Raw genomic sequence first — 18333 nt, 5'->3', positions numbered from 1 at the left:
CACACACACACACACACACACACACACACACACACACACACACACACGGCACCACTCACAGGGTAAACGGCCTAGACTCACACACTCATTAAGATGGGTTTCCAGCATTTGGAAGCTGTATAAAGTGCCTTGTTCTAATTTGCACAAAGGCGCCCACGGGCGAGCAGCCCAGTTACTGTGCCCCCATGTGTGCACCAAGAGAGGAAGCAGCACCCAGGAAGTGGTCGGCCCTGCCTGGAGGGGATCAGCAAAGGTTTCACAGAGGAAACCGACTCAGCAGAAGGAGGTGAAGGGGTAGGAAGAGGGCTTCAGATTTGCAGAAATGACGAGCAGAGGGAGAACAGAGGGGCAGAAACGAGAGCTGCAGAAGTACGGGGAGCAGAAGGGGAGCCACAGGAAATGGGTCTAGAAATAGAGGCGGTTACTGCTCAGAAAGGCCCTCTACCCTGCGCTTCTAGGTCTAGAAATAGAGGCAGTTACTGAAAGGCCCTCTACCCTGCGCTGCTGGGTCTGCTCTGCAGGTGAGGAGCTGCAAGTGGGAGGAGAAGGGTGCGGCGCGAGCAGCCAGGTGACTTCTGCGACAACTCAGACCAGCGCAGTAAGGCTGGATCAAGAGGGTGGTATCTTAAAATATTTAGGACCGTTCTTATGTATTTGCTAATTTGTACACCAACTTCGTCCAAAAAGGATGATGGGGCTAACAAGGACATGCATATCAGAAGAGAAGTAAATAAATGGATGAGGAAATGAAGACAAATGGAAAATAATTTTAAGAAAAGAAACACAGCTGGGGTAAAGTTAGTGTCCCAAATTACACACTGTCATGCACTTAGACATTTCCTCAAGGTGGCCACGGATTTGACACTGAGCTTCCTATCTGCTCAGCAGAAAAGGCAGCCTCGGCATCTACAAGGTCCAGAGCATCCATGGAGGAGTACCACACCTGCTAATAACACACCAAGCCTGAGAAAGATCTCTCCCACACATGTTCAGAACGGGAATCTCTCAAGTGGCTGGTGTTACAAACAGCATCCCCAGATTTTTCTCTTTAAGTTCATAACTTTCAAATGACTATTTTTTATAACATTTCATAATGAAAACCACAATCACAGTCCACGAAAAAAACATAAACAGAATTTTACAAGTGTCCCAAGCAGTGAGGACTCAGTAGGAAGCTCTGCTGGGCTACCTTGACTCCGTGGAGAGGTAAGGCAGTCGTGATCGACCTGCTCTCCATTTGCCAAAGCGGGGTGAAGGGACTGGGGTGGGAGGCGAGAAAGGGGGCTCAGTCTCTACTCCTGTTTAACCAGCTTCAGTTTACCTGCTCCGTCAGCTAGCTTTTGAGTAGAGTGTTCAGCAGGCCCTAATCTCACAGAAAAAATTCAAAAAGGTGCTGTAAAACTAGAGATAGACTTTAGGCTACCTCTAAGAATGTGACATTTTAAAACTAAGCTTTTGATAAGAATTGGAAATATTTAAACTTGATGTGAAAATCTGCTAGAAACTTAAATTCAATTAGTCTATTACACAGCCAATCAAGAAAAGAATTTTTTTGCTTTACCGTTAACCAAGCGGAACGGGTCGCGACCCATTTTGAAAATTAAGGGACTGGTTAGCCACAGGAAGACGGAACAAAGTACAGGCAAGGTCTCTCCAGAAAGCAGTCCTAAGTAGCTCTGCTCTGATATACGAAGGGTGACTTCAGCCTCCAAAGGCCAATGGTCTACAAACTTCTTTCAAAGTACTGAATCCCTTTCTAGAGCCAAAGGACAATCTGTTAGACAGCTGCGGGAGCTGGCACAGGGCAGGAGGGCCCTCCTGGCTGCCTCCCCTCGAGTCCCCGACCAGATGAAGGAGGTCTACAGAATATCGCTAGGGCGATGAACAGAAGCTCCCCTGAGGGTTCCAGCCACAGGCAGGATCTGACCTGGGAAGAGTAGAAGCAGTACCGTGGTGCAATCTCAACCTCTGTGCACATCAGAATCACCTGAGGAGCAGCTCAGGGTCACGAAGCTATTCCACACCAGAGCTATGACATGCATCTGTCTTGACACCGGAGGCCCTGGTCTTTCCACTGAGTGACGAAACACACATTACAGACCACAGATTTCAGAACAACCAGCCTCTCATACAAGTGATACGCGCTGTCCAAAAGCCACTCCAAAAGTTCACAGGTGCCACTGTATCCCCAAGTCATAATTTCAGGGGTCAAGACAGAACAAAGAGACATAAAATCCACTCAGAAGGAGAAGGAGAGAGAGGTCTTCCCTATTTGTTGAATGACACTGCCCACAGCTACTGCCACTCTTAAGGACTACACATCCTTCCAGCCTTTATAAAATGAAACCATGACGGGGAGGGAGGGCAGAGGAGGGGAGAGAATCAGGCTTAAGAAAACAGACATGAAAAAATTAAGGCAGTAAGAATTAAAATTAGAGTGAAAGAATAAGGAAGGAATAAAGCCGAAAAGACCAATAGAGGAAAAAACAGAATTTAAGAAGTAGGAATAGCAAAAAAGAAATAAAACAGGCCTAAACTTTAAAAGAATGAAATTATATTTGAGATAAGGGAGACAAAAAAGGCTAATAACAAAACCCAAAAGTATAACAGCATGCAAGTAAATGTGATAAAAGATTTTTTTAAAAACTAAAAGAACATAAATGTTCTCACCAAAAATAAATAAATAAATGTTAAGGGATGGATTTGTTAACTAACTCATTAGAGGGAATGCTTTCACAGTGTTTACGATATGTATATCAAATCACCACAGTTGTATACTTTAAATATCTTACAATTTTATTTGTCAATTATACCTCAGTAAAAATGAAAAAGAAAAAAAAAAAAGGTGATTATGTTAAAATGAGGCCAGTAGGGTAGAGCTCTAATCCATTATGACTAGTGTCCTCATATGAAGAGGAAGAGACACCAGGGATGCAGGTGCACAGAGAAAACCATGGGAAGAACAAGACCACGCAAGCCAAGGAGAGAGGCCTCAGAAGAAACCAACCTGCCAACACCCTGGTCTCCAACTCCCAGTCTCCAGAACTGTGAGAAAATAAATTTCTGTTGTTGAAGCCCCTTCCCCCAAATTAAAAGACTAAGAAGGTAAGCATTTAAAAACTTAAGCATAGAAACATTAGTGCCAGCTTACCAGTTTCGGCTCTGGAGTCTTAGAATAACCAAAGGCTTCTAGAGGAATAATCTCTATTCCGAATTCAGGATAATCCCAGGCAAGCACCCTGGCATGAGTCAGCTTTCCCCCTTGGTTAAGCTGAGTTAAAAATGTTGAGGGCAGGGGATGGTGGTGGGATGAATTGGGAGATTGGGATTGACATATATACACTAATATGTATAAAATAGATAACTAATAAGAACCTGCTGTATAGAAAATAAATAAAATTTTAAAAATATAGTTTAAATAAAGGCAGTTAATTGTAAAAAACAAACAAACAAAAAAAACACCTACAAAGACACACACAAGAAACGACAGAAAGTAGAGCCTACTTTGAACAATAACAATTTACTCAAATCTGGGAGAAATTTCCACTAATTACAGTGTGAATGAAGACAGAGACACACACCAGTGGCCAACTGCAGCCCTGCCTCTGAAAGGTAAGAGCACAGTTGCCAGGAAGTGCATGGGAAGAGGGTGCAGCAGCCCTTCGCCTCTCTCCACCCCTAGCCCAAAGTTTCTGGGTTTGTAGCAATCAGGAAACAGGCAGCCAGCCCCAGAGTGGGTGAGTCCTGACAGCCACTCTCCCTACCCCAACCGGAAGTTCTTTTTCTATATCCATTCCAAGACTACGATCCTTATCAGTACAACCCCACAGTAAGTAGACACAGGACTGGCAGTGGCAACAATTCACTCCAAGAAATAAAATAATATGGAAAAGAGCATTGATCTAGACACATAATTAGTTACTGAAAGACACTGCCTGTAAGAACCAAGTACAACAGGAATAAAGAGACATCATGCTAAGAAGGAAATGGGAAAAACTCAGATAAGGAGATTTCAAGGAAACCTGAAAATGCAACAGCAGACCTGCCATTAGCATTGGAGAAAAACAGCAGAATTAACATGGCAGAAAAGCTGAATTCATAATGAGGAAGTTACATCCAAGACATTTTCCCATAATGTGGAATGAAAGAGCAAAAATAGAGAAAATGACAAATGCCAATTTTATAGAATTAAGATCTACCAAACCTGATCACTGTAATAGCTGTTAAATGGAAGAAGAGACAAAACAAAATTATACTAGAAGAAAACTTGACAGAGTTGAAAAAAGACAAAACTGCACACACACCGTGTTCCAGATCCATTTGCCATCCCTCACTGGCAAAAACTTTACATGAAAAAAAATTTAAAAAAAAAGAAGAATCCAGTGCCCTAAAAAGGTATACCCATAAAGAACAATGAATTCCCAAAGACAATGGAATAATAACAATAAACTCCTGAGAAGCACAGAATGTGATCCAAAAACACTGTAACCGGGAATTCCCTGGCGGTCCAGTGGTTAGGAGTTGGTGCTTTCACTGCCGAGGACCAGGGTTCGATCCCTGGTCAGGGAACTAAGATCCCCAACCAGGGTTCGATCCCTGGTCGGGGAACTAAGATCCCTCAAGCCCCCTCCCCACCCCCCCCAAAAAAACCCAAAACAACTCTATAACCAATCAAACTGTGTGAAGACAGAGGAAGGCATTATAAATTTGGAAAGAACTCAGGTATTATAATATACAGAGCCTTCCTGAAACATTAGTTAAGATATACTACATTTCATCAAAAGATAAATCCAGGGCTTCCCTGGTGGCGCAGTAGTTGAGAGTCCACCTGCCGATGCAGGGGACACGGGTTCGTGCCCCGGTCCGGGAAGATCCCACATGCCGCAGAGCGGCTGGGCCCGTGAGCTGTGGCCGCTGAGCCTGCGCGTCCGGAGCCTGTGCTCCGCAACGGGAGAGGCCACAACAGTGAGAGGCCCGCGTACCGCAAAAAAAAAAAAAAAAAAAAAAAAAAAAACTGAAGGATTTAAACTCTCATATTGTGGTAGGTAGGTTCCCAATTTGTCCCTCAGTGAACCACACCTCCTGGTGTTTACACCCTCTCACATGAACCTGGGCTGGCACTAGTACTCATTTCAGCCAACAGAATGAGGCCAAACTGATGCTGTGGCAGTTCCATGCCTCAGCTTGAAGGAGGCCTGGCCTTCCACTAGCACTCTTGGGAGTTCCAAGCTGTCATCTAAGAAGTGTGGTTACCCTGCCCTGCTATAGAGATCACATAAAAAGAGTAAGTGAAGAGGGCACTTGGTAAGGGAGAGGACTGAGACTAGATGATAGCATAGATAGTAGATAGACAGACACACATGCCCCACGGTTCCAAGATCCCAGTTGAGCCCAGCCATCCTTCATGGACATTCCAGTCTAAGTGAGCCACCACATGACTACAGTACCAGCAGAATAACCATGGAACAGAAGAACCATCCAGCTGTTGCAACCATACATCATGAGACTTAACAAAATGGTTCTAAGTTTAAAGCCACTAAGTTTTGAGATGGTGTGTTATGCAGCAATAGAAAACCAAAACATCTTTTAAAAGCTTTTCTAGGGACTCACCTGGTGACCCAGTGGTTAAGAATCCGCCTGCCAATGCAGGCAACAGGGGTTCAAGCCCTGGTCTAGGAAGACCCCACACGCTGCGGAGCAACTAAGCCCATGTGCCACAACTACTGAGCCTGTGCTCTAAAGCCTGCACGCCACAACTACTGAAGCCCACGCACCTAGAGCCCGTGCTCCGCAACAAGAGAAGCCACTGCAACAAGAAGCCTGTGCACCACAACGAAGGGTAGCCCCCGCTCACTGAAACTAGAGATGGCCCGGTGCAGCAACAAATACCCAACGCAGCCAAAAATAAATAAATAAATAACTTTTCTAAAAGGATTTTTTAAAAAAACAACTCCTTCAAATATATGTCACCTTTAAGAGCAAAAGTTTAAAAAGCAATGAAAGGCTTAAAAATGGAAGACTTGGCATATTCATACAAGAACAAAGCAGAGTGGAAACATTCAAAGAGTAGAATTCAAGGCAAAAAGCATTAACTGGGATAAAAATAGACAAAAATATAATAGTTATAAAAATTAATGGGCAAACAACATAACACTAAAAATATACAGCTAAAAACAACTAAAGAAAACATATAAAAAAAATTGGAAACAACCACAGTAGGAGATCAACATATCATTTTCCATCTTTTACAAATCCAGTCAACAAAAAGCAATGAACAACAGGGAATCTGCATAATTTTTTTAACCTTGCAAGATTCAACGTGTGTGTGTGTATGCATGTATACATATTTGAACACAGTGAGATTTTCCAGTGTCTAACAGGCAGCATTCATCCCATAAGGCTTTGTAAGGCTTTGTTTCTCCTGTTCTCACCACCCAATCCTGTGACTACTTCCTGGAGAATAAATCTGTACAACTCATGAGAGGGTAAAGCAAGTGCAGATCAGTAATTATGTATCTTAAACCAATTAATCTGAACCACTGTGGAAATTCATCTCATACTACTACAAGTGGCTATTATCCTTAATTTTGAAGATTAAAATGGTAATTTTTTTTTTTTTTTTTTTTTTTTTTGCGGTACACGGGCCTCTCACTGTTGTGGCCTCTCCCGTTGCGGAGCACAGGCTCCGGACGCGCAGGCTCAGCGGCCATGGCTCACGGGCCCAGCCGCTCCGCGGCATGTGGGATCTTCCCGGACCGGGGCACGAACCCGTGTCCCCTGCATCGGCAGGCGGACTCTCAACCACTGCGCCACCAGGGAAGCCCTAAAATGGTAACATTTTGACAGAGTTTTAAATAAGACGGGAGAACTTAAATCAGCTTAATGCCATTTTCAGTAAGACTAAAACAAACTAGAAACGTTAACAGTTGTTATCCATTCAGTCAACAAATATTTGTCAACTGCATCCAAAATACCAGGCACCATGTTGTGCACTGGAAATACAGAAGAGAACAAGACAGTTAGTTGTTCACGGATTTTACACTGTAGTGGGAGGAGACAAACAATAAGACTGTTTTAGTTAGTGATAAATACTTTGGAAAAAATAGAGTGTTCAGAGACTGAGAAGACAAGCCACAGACTAGGAGAAAATATTTGCAAAAGACGTATCTGATAAAGGACTTTTATCCAAAATATACAAAGAACTCATAAAGCTCAGTAAGAACACAATAAGAAAATGAATCACCTAATTAAAAATGGGCAAAAAATGTGAACAAACAGTTCAACAAGACATAAAGATGACATAAGCATATGACAAGATACTCAATGTCAAATGTTATTCGGAAACTACAAATTAAAACAACAATGAGATACCATTAGGCACCTATCAGAACTGCTAAAATCCAAAACACTGACAACACTAAATGCTGGATGTGGAGCAACCACTGCTGGTGGGAGTGTACATCCACTCTGGAGGACGATTTTGCAGTTGCTTACAAAACTAACCTAGTCACCTACTTACATACATACATACATACATACACGTGACATGCTAGAAAGTGAAAGGGGGAAAGAGCAGTTTTAGCTGTGGAGTGAGGGAAGGCCTCCCTGCCAAGATCTCAGTTGAGACTGAAGGAGTAATCTGAAAACCCAGGGAAGGGCAAGTAAACCAGGCTAAGGCCCTAAAGCAGCCACCGGCTTGGTCTGTGCAAGCAGCAGAAAGCAGGCTAGTGTGGTAAATGAGGGCAGGCAGGGTCTTCACCACACGGATCTTTACAGGGTATGGTGCTGAGTTTGAATTTAAGTCCAGGTGTAATGAGAAACTGCTGAAGATTTCAATCAGGGGATGACACGCTCTGGCTTGGTTTTTTGTTTTTTTGGTTTCTCTAGAAAGGGCAAGAAGGAAGCAGGAAGTCCAGTTAAAAGTCTTCTGTGGTAGTCCACACCAAAGGTGATGGCAGCTGGACTAGCTGGTGGCAGTGGAGATGCAAAGAAGTGAACAGATGTCCGATATGAAGCACAATAACAAGGCTGAAGGACACGGCACGTAGCAGAGTGATTTCACAGAATTTATCATTATCCTTAAACCTCCTCACAAATATTTTGAGCATTCTAAACTACAATGCAGTTAGAATTCAGAAATGATACAAGAGTCTTGTAGAATAAGCTTTAAATAGTAAACTAGGATTTCTAAATCTCACGATGTCTCATCTGTTTGAACAAAATACGTTTCAAGGCCATTCTCTTAAAGATGTGAAAACACAGCCACAATATATTCAGTATGTTCTGGCATCCAAAACTTCATATAACAGACTCTGATTCGTAACTATTTTTCAAGTGAGTATGAGTAAGGCAAACCCTATTAAACATTTACTTCAGCATTTCTACTGAAAGTCTCCATTTTAGAAAAAGAATTTAGAAAAGTAAAACAATTCGGTATCAGTGACTAGATTTAGAATCTGGGAGGCTTGTGGTTGACTCTACCGTCCCTGAAACCCTCCCTTTATTTGACTCAACCCTCTACCTATTTTCCTTTTACTTCTCTGGCCAGTCCTCTTAAGTTCCTTACTGCAATCTGTAGTCCTCTACCTGTCCTACATTCTCCCTTATTCTATGTTACGGGCTGAACTGCCACCCCCTCCACTCACCACAAAATTCATATGTTGAAGCCCTAATACCCAGTATCTCAGAATGTAACTGTATTTGAGAATAAGGTCTTTAAAGAGGTAATTAAGTTACAGTGAGGTCTTTAGGGTAGGCCCTAATCCAATTATGACTGGTGTCCTTATAAGAGGAAATTTGCACAGAGACATGTGGGCAAACAGAGAAAGGACCACGTGAAGACAAAGGGAGAAGATGGCCATCTTCAAGCAAAGGAGAGAGGTTTCAGAAGAAACCAAAATTGATGACACCTCTAGAATTGTGAGGAAATAAATTTCTGTTGTTTAAGCCACCCGGTCTGTTGTATTTTGTCGTGACAGCCATAGCAAACTAATACACATTATGTCCCCACTTCCACCCCCAACTTCCGTCCCCATCCCAATCTTCACCTAAGATCTTATTCAATGACTTGAATTTGGGTCTACTAAGATGATTCCCAAATCTCTGTATCTAGGCCAGGCATCCCTTCTGTGCTTAAACTAAACCTCTGTTAAACACTTACACATATCCCCAAGTGAGCTTCTTCCCCTACCTTCCCCTCTGCCGTGCCAGCTCTCCCCTTCCTGCATTCCCTACTGCGGTGGATAGAACCAATCCAGGTGCCTAAGTAAGGTACCTGGGAGTCATCATCATCATCAAAAACAAAAATAGCTACCACATAATTACTGAACATGTGAGAGCTTTACATGCATCTCCACAAAGGAACGAGAACTCTCATATACTGCTGCTGGAGTATAAGTTAGTAAAAGCACCATAAACTACTGTTTGACAATATCTATTAAAGTGTACACGTACATACCCAATAACCCAGAAATCCCACTCCAAGATATATAGAAAAACATACATACGTACATACAACAAAAAGCACACAGAAGATGTTCCTAGCCATGTTATTTATAATAGGCCCCAAATAAGAATATCCTCAATGACGGAATGGAGAACAAAACAACTGTTGTATGTTCACACGATGACACACAGTACATCAATGAAAATGAACAAGTGAAAATAAACCTTAGAAACACCATATTGGGCAAGAGAAGTCTGGATCCCAAATATTGCACACTGAATAATTCTCTATGCATAAAATATTTTTCCTCCCCAAAGGTGGGGGGCGGGCAGGTAAAAAACACACAACACAGGATGTCATCACCAATAAGGCAGAGTAAAGAGACCCCAGCCTCCATCTCCCAACAAATAACGATCAGACAGCTATCCGTGAATGAAAATCGATCCTGGAGAGCTCAGGAATCCACTTAAGGAGCATCCGCAACACAGTGGGTGAAAAAGCCTGAGGATAACTGCACAAAAAAGGTAAGAAGAAAGTCTGACTTTGCCTTCACCAGCCCATCCCCCAGGCCAGCACTGCTCAGTGCCAAGAGGGAACTCCCCTATGCGAGACAGTTCTCCTTGCCAGGAAAAGGAAAGCAGGTGAGTGACTAGCTTCCCCAGCCTTTCGGGGCATGGCACACAGGACCTGCTGCAGTTTCACCCCACCAGAGACAAGCAAAGCTGACAAGTATGGAGAGAGAGCTCGGAACAGGAAGGAGGGCCGGGGCTACCAATATCAGCCATGTGGCAGGAGTAACACAGTTCCCAGGGGCCTGCTCTGCAGAGGATCCCAGCAGCTTTCACCAGCAACAGGCCTGGTGGACACTGCAGAGCTGGCAGCCTTCATCACTGAGGACCTCACTGCACGCCCCAGCAGACTGCTCCACAGAGGACCCCAGTAGGTTTCACAGCTGAAGAAACCAGAAGGCAGCACTGCCTGCTGTAGACCCCCTGCAGATTTCACCTCTGAGATTTTCACCCACAGGTTTTCACTCTGACAACAGGGCTGGAGTCCCTCCCCATTCCTTCCCCACGGCTTCCCACTTGAGCCCAGGATCCTCCCCTGCAGCCAACTCAGGCTGCTGCAGCTGCGTGCAAACGAGACACCAGCCTAGACCCCTGCAGCTGACCCCCACCGATGTGCCTGCCCCTATGGCCCTTGCAGCCACACATGTGCACACCAACAGCTAAGGCCCACATAAGACTCTGACTCTTGTCACTGGTCTGCACAGCTGCACATGCTGGCAGCCAGCCCCTGCAGGCCACTGGCGCCAACTCCCATCACCGGCCTCCAACGCCATGCACATGCCTGCAGCAAGCCCCTGAAGCCACACAAGTGTATGGTGACAGCCCAGGTCCCCAGAGCTGCTCAGGCACCCAGAGCAAGCCCCAACTCCTGTCACTGGCCTGCACCTCACATGTGCCCAAGACAGTCCCAGCAGCCACACCTCTATGCTCACCAGCCTTGATTCCAGATACCGGCTCCAAAGCCACGCATGCCCCATGGCTAGCTCCTACAGACTCACAAGTCAACTCTAACAGCCAGGTCTCCTAGAGTTGGCCCCTGACCCTGCTACTGAACCTCTGACCTTGCCACTGCGCATGTATCTGCAGCCAATCCTGCCCACACAGGCTGCAGCAGCCCTCGCAGCCAAGCACGTGGCACCAACTCTGGCCACCACCACTGCCTGTCCTGGTACATAGCCGCTGGACCTGCAGACACTGCTGAGGACCTCAAGAGCCCTTGCAGACACTATGGACCGCCTCTGGCTCTCACCAAGGATCACACAGTTGTCGGTGTAGTGGATTCCTGCTGCTTGAACTGACAAGATACCATGCACCCGTGGGGCCTGTAGGTGCCACACACCCGTACACTTGGCACCCTGCACCGCTAGACCCAGGTTTACAGTGCAGTCCAGTGGGCCGCCACCTGCAGGTGAAGGTCTTTCCTTAGTGAAGTCAGTCCATAAAGTCTAGAAGTGACTGCTTCCTCAAATACAAAGATGCCTACAGCAACCAGAAAGAAACAAGGAAAACTGACACCACAAAAAAACCAGTAAATCTCCAGTAACTGACCTCCCCCCAAAACGGAGACAGGCGAACTGCCTGACAAAGAATTCAAAAAACTGTTATAAAGATGGTCAGAGAGCTACAAGAGAACACAGATAAACAATTTAATGAAATCAGGAAAACAATACAAGAACAAAATGAGAAGTATAACAAAAAGATAGAAAACATAAGAAAGTACCAAACAAATTGTGGAGCTGAAAAATACAGTCACTGAACTGAAGAATTCAATAGAGAGCTTCAACAGCAGACTAGATCAAACAGAAAAAACAATCAATGAACTCAAAGACAGGTCATTTGAAATTACCCAATCAGAGAAACAAAAAGAAAAAAGAATGAAAAGGAATGAAGAAAGCCTACAGAACTTATGGGACACCATTAGAAGAAATAAACAATGCATTATGGGAGTCCCAGAAGAAGAAACAGAGAAAGGGCAGAAAGCTTGTTTAAAGAAATAGTGGCGGAGAACTGCCCAAAATGGAGAGAGTTTGGACATCTAAGTTCTTGAAGCTCATAGATCTCTGAACAATTCAATCCAAAGATAACTTCCCCAGGATACATTATAACTTTCAAACTTAAGAGACAGAGAACCTCAAGAGCAGCAAGAGAAAGGAAGCTTGTCACTTACAAGGGAACCCTCCTCACACTATCGGTGGGCTTCTAGCAGAAACCTTACAGGCTGGGAGAGAGTACGATGATATATTCAAAGTGCTGAAAGAAAACAATGCCAACCAAGAATCTGTTATCTAGCAAAGTCATCCTTAAGAAATGAAGGAGAGAGAAAAAGGTTCCCAGACCAAAAAAAAAAAAAAAAAAAAAAAAAAAAGGCTGAGGTACTTCATTATCACTAGACCTGCCTTACCAAAAATGTTAAAAGAAGATCTTCAGGGCTTCCCTGTTGGTGCAGGTTGAGAGTCCACCTGCCGATGCAGGGGACACGGGTTTGTGCCCCGGTCTGGGAGGATCCCACATGCCGCGGAGCAGCTGGGTCCATGAGCCATGGCTGCTGAGCCTGCGATTCCGGAGCCTGTGCTCCGCAACGGGAGAGGCCACGACAGTGAGAGGCCTGTGTACCACAAAAAAAAAAAAGTAAGTACACTAAATAGTAACATGAAAACATATGAAAATATGAAAGTTAAGTAGTCAAATTCAGAAAACTCCAACATAGTGGTATGTTAATCACTTAACTCTAGTAAAAAGGTTAAAGGGAAGAAGTACTATAGCTACAACAATTTGTTAATGGATATACAATATGATAAGATATAAATTGTGACCAAAAAAAACCCCATAAAATGTAGGGGGAGTAAAAGGGTAGTTTTTTGGTATGTGATTGAAATTAAATTACAGTTAACTTTAAAGTAGACTGTTATATCTATAAGATGTATTATGAAAGTCTTGTGGAAATCACAAAGCAAAAACCTACATACATACACAAAAGATTTTTTTCTCTTCTTAAAAAAGGGAGCCAAAGCGTACCACCATGGAAAATAATCAATTGACAAAGGAAGAGAGCAAGAGAGGAAGATAACAATAAACACCTATATTTAAAAAAAAGATCTCAAATAAACAACCTAACTTTATATTTCAGGGAATTACAAAAAGAAGAACAAACTAAGTTCAGTGTTAGCAGAAGGGAGAAAAGAGCAAAGATCAGAAAAGAAATTGATGAAACTGAGACCAGGAAAAAAAAAGAAAGGCTCAACAAAATTATGAGGTAGTTTCTTGAAAAGATAAACAAAACTGACAAACCTTTAGCTAGACTAAAAAAAAAAAGAGAGCAGGAAGACTCTAAATAAAATTAGAAATGAAAGAGGAAACATTACACTGATACTACAGAAATATAGAGGATCATAAAGATTACTGTGAACAATTATATGCCAAAAGATTAGATAACCTAGAAGAAATAGAAGTTCCCAGAAACACACATCTACCAAGAATGAATCAGGAAGAAAGAAAAAACCTGAACAAACCCATGAGTAAAGAGATTACCCATAAGTAATCAGAAACCTTCCAACACAGAAAACCCCAGGACCAGACCACTTCACTGGCAAATTCTATCAAATATCTAAAGAAAAATTAATGCCACTCTTTCTCAAATTCCTCCAAAAAGTTTAAGAGGATGGAAAATATTGAAACTCATTCCACCAGGCCAGCATCACCCTGATTCCAAAGTCTGATAGTGACACTACAAAAAAAGAAAACTAAAGACCAATATCCCTGATGAATAGAGATGTAAAAATTCTTAACAAAATATTAGCAAACTGAATCTAAGAACACATTTTAAAAGGACTATATACCATGACTAACTGGGATTTATTCCTGGGATGCAAGGATGGTTCACCATTCACAAATCAATAAATGTAATACATCACATAATAGATAATCATAGGATCATCTCGACAGGTGCAGAAAAAGCATTTGACAAAACATGACACCCTTTCATGATAAACACCCTCAGCAGATTGGGTGTAGAAGGAACATAACTTCAACATAATAAAGGCCATACATAACAGACCCACAGCTAACATCATACTCAACAGAGAAAACCTGAAAGCGTTTCCTCTAATATCAGGAATAAGACAAGGATGCCAGCTATTACCAGTCCTATTCCACATGGTACTGAGAGACCTAGCCAGAGCAATTAGGCAAGAAAAAGAAATACAAGGCATCCAAATCAGAATTGAAGAAGTAAAATTGTCATTATTTGCAGATGATATAATTTTTTTATGTAGAAAATCCCAAAGACTCAAGTCTAAAACTGCTGGAACTAATCAACAAATTCAGTAAAATTGAAGGGTGTAAAAATCAACACATAGAATCAACTGTAGTTATGAAAAATCAAACATCTGAAAAGAAATAAAGAAAATTATTCTATTCACAATACCATCACAAATAATAAAGTACCTAGGGATAAGTTTAACCAAGGAAACAAAACTACAACACCTTGTTGAAATAAATCAAAGAAGAAACAAATAAATGGAAAAGGATCCCATATTTATAAATAGGAAGACTTAATATTGTGAAATATCCATACTACCCAGAGCCATCTATACATTCAACACATCCCTATCAAAATCCCAATGACATTCTTCACAGAAATAGAACAAACAATCCTAAAATCTGTAGGGAAGCACAAAAGACCTCAAATAGCCAAAGTAATCCTGAGAAAGAAGAAAAAAAACAGAGGTATCACACTTCCTGATTTCAAACTGTACTGCTAATCAACAGTAATTAAAACAGTATCGTTTGGCATAAAAAGAGACACATAGGCCAGTGGAACAGGACAGAGCCCAGAATTAAGCCCCCACAAATACAGTCAACTGATATTCAATAAGGGAGCCAATACACCCAATGGGGAAAGCATAGTCTCTTCAACAAATGGTGTTGGGAAACTGGATAAACACATGCAGAACAAACAATGGAAAGTGGACCCCTATCTTACACCATTCACAAAAAACTAACTCGAAATGGATCAAAGACTTTAACGTAAGACATGATACCACAAAACTCCTAGAAGAAAACAGAGGGAAGAAGCTCCTCAATATGAGTCTTGCTGATGATTTTTTAGATATGATACCAAAAGCACAAACAACAAAACCAGCAAGTGGGACTACATCACACTTAAAAGCTTCTGCACAGCAAAAGAAACAATCAACAAAATGAAAAAGCAACCTACAGCATGGGAGAAACCTTTTGCAAGCCATATTTCAGATAAGGGGTTAATAGCAAAAATATATAAAGAACTCATACAATTCAATTTTTTAAATCCAATTAAAAAATGGGCAAGGGGGGGGCTTCCCTGGTGACGCAGTGGTTGAGAGTCCGCCTGCCGATGCAGGAGACACAGGTTCATGCCCCGGTCCGGGAAGATCCCACATGCTGCGGAGCAGCTAGGCCCGTGAGCCATGGCCGCTGAGCCTGCGCGTCCGGAGCCTGCGCTCCGCAACAGGAGAGGCCAGAACAGTGAGAGGCCCGCGTACCACAAAAAAAAAAAAAAATGGGCAGGGGAACCAAACATTTTTCCAAAGAAGACATGCAAATGGCCAACAGGTACATAAAAAGATGCTCAACATTACTAATAATCGGAGAAATGCAAATCAAAACCACAATGAGATATCATCTCACACCTGTTAAAACTGCTATCATCAAGAAGACAAGAGATAACAAGTGTTGGTGAGGATGTGAAGAAAAGGGAACCCTTGTACACTGTTGGTGAGAATGTAAATTGGTTTAGCCACTGCAGAAAACAATATGGAATTTCCTCAAAAAATTAAAAATAGAATTACCATAAGATCCAGCAACTCCACTTCTGGGCATATACCCAAAGAAATGAAAACAGGTTACTGACGAGATATATGCACTCCCATGTTTATTGAAGTATTATTCACTATAGCCAAGATAGGAAAACAACCTAAATGCTTGTCAACAGATGAATGGATAAAGAAGATACAGTATGTATGTACATATGTATATATACCATAAACACACAATGGAATATTATTCAGCCATGAGAAAGGACGCCCTGCCATTTGTGACAATATAGACAGACCTTGAGGACATTATGCTAAGTGACATAAACCAGACAGAAAAAGACAAATTAGACAAATACTGTATGACATCACTTATATGTGGAATCTAAAAAAGCCAAACTCTAAGCAACAGAGAGTAAACTGGTGGTTACCAGGGGATTGGGGGTTACAGAATAGGACAGACTACCTTGCTTAAGGGCACAAACTTGCAACAGTAGCAAATAAGCCCTAGATATCTAATGCACAGTATAGTAAATATAGACAATATTGATCAAACTTGCTAAGAGAGTAGCTCTTAATTATCCAACAACTTAGAGAAATGATACGTATGTGATGTGACAAAGGTGTTAAACATTGCTACAATGGCACTCATATTATTAATATATAAATGTATCAAATCAGTATGTTGTACACCTTAAGTTTACAGAATGCTGTATGTCAAATACACTTCAAAAAAAACAAGACAGATAATGACAAATGTTGGTAAGGGTGTAGAGAAACTGAAACTCTTATACACTGCTAGTGGAAATATAAAAAGGTGAAGCTGCTGTGGAAAACAGTTTGGTAGTTTCTCCAAATGTTAAACATAGAGTTACCATATGACCCAGCAACTACACTCCTAGGTGTGTACCCGAAGGAACTGAAAACAGACATTCAAACAAAACTTACACAAGTTTAAACGCAGAGAAAATAACTCTTAAACCCTAACCACCCAAGAAAAGTATACAGAACATATAAGTAAATCCTACAAACCAATAAAAAAAGAACAAACAACCCAAAAGAAAAAATGAGCAAGAAATATAAACAGACATTTCACAGAAGACTTATGGCAGTAAACATATGAAAAAGTATTTAGTCTCATTAGTTTTCAGGGAAATGTAAAACTAAGACCATAGACTAGCACTGTATATCCATCAGAATGGCAAAAATTAAGAAGCAGGAAAATGGAAAGCGTTAGCAAAGATGGAGATCATTGGCAACACTCATATACTGCTGATGGAATGTAAACTGGTACAACCACTTTGAATCACAATTTTGGATATCATGTAAAATTCAGCATTCACGTATCCTAAAACCCAATAATAGCAGCCCTGCTCAAAATAGCAAAAATCTGGAAACAATTCGGATGCTCACAGAAAGGCAAATAAACAAACATATGATGATGTATTAGCAGAAAGGAATATTAGACAATAATAAAAATGAATGACCTACCATTAAAGGCAACAACATGTAGAGACAAACAAACAAAAAACAAGAATACATGATAACTTTTTTGTAAAACCTCAAAAATAAGCAAAACTATACTATATATTGCTTAGGGATACATAAATTTGTGATTTTTAAAACATTTTAAAAAGGCAAAGAAATGATAAACAAAATTGAAGATAGTAGTATTTCTGATGGGGAGGTTAGAGGGTAGAATGGTAGTGGAGTTTTGTAAAACTTGACCTCTACCCTATTAGAGTCTCCAGCTGGGCCTGAGAATTAAATTGACTTCAGACAGTTTAAAAGGAGAAAAGCATACACATTTTATTTTTTCATGTACACGTAAGCGTCCACAAGAAAATGAAGACCCAAAGAACTGGCAAAACCTAAGTGCTTATATATTAGGTGAACAAGTAGAGGCAGCTGTGGAAAAGACCAGAGACAGACAGGAGTTATTTTTACAAGGTTTGTTTGCACAGAATACTCAGTCTCAACTCCCGGCTCTAGTGATACGAGTGCTTCCTCCTGGTATGGTAGGCAGAGCATCTTACACTTGCGAGTTTTATCTCCTGCTTTCAGGAAGAATGGGGCAGGGGCGGGGTGGGGGCAGGGCAGGGGCGGGGTAGTCAGAGCGCCCTTCTTGCACCTTTTTTCAATTGCCTTTAGCCCACAATAATCCTTATGCCAAAGTGGCGTATTTTGCCATTCTTCAATAGTGTTGGTTCTCATGTGTCCTTACACTGGGTGATCAGTTCACAAAAACCCGTAACTTACATATGTGACACATAGATTCTTTTGCATGTATTGAATAGTACATATTGTTAAATACAGAAAACATTTTTAAAATATAAAATAATTATATATTAGCTCTGTGCCAAAAATATAGTAAATACTCAAGAAATATTAACTATTTTTATTGTGAGGGGAAAGTACTTACATAAAAGTATAATAGAATTCCATCATGTATATGCTCCATGGTCTCAATAAAACAGGACTTATTTTTTATGGATAAAAAATAACAAGGAAATAAACCAAAATGTTCACA

General features: G+C 41.6%; 1 protein-coding gene across 2 annotated transcripts in view; it reads right to left on the bottom strand.

Annotated features, from left to right (window-relative positions):
• The window catches only part of LOC114901866 (cytochrome c oxidase assembly factor 1 homolog), a 93130-nt gene that overhangs the window by 12928 nt on the left and 61869 nt on the right, over nucleotides 1-18333 (bottom strand). The gene's annotated exons all lie outside the window — the stretch shown is intronic.

This window comes from Monodon monoceros, unplaced genomic scaffold (genome assembly GCF_005190385.1).
Source record: "Monodon monoceros isolate NGI ecotype Baffin Bay Population unplaced genomic scaffold, NGI_Narwhal_1 Super_Scaffold_2, whole genome shotgun sequence".
In the NCBI taxonomy this organism is placed as follows: domain Eukaryota; kingdom Metazoa; phylum Chordata; class Mammalia; order Artiodactyla; family Monodontidae; genus Monodon; species Monodon monoceros.
The sequence above is the reverse complement of the archived record's forward strand: the minus strand, read 5'-3'. Positions and strand labels throughout refer to the sequence as shown.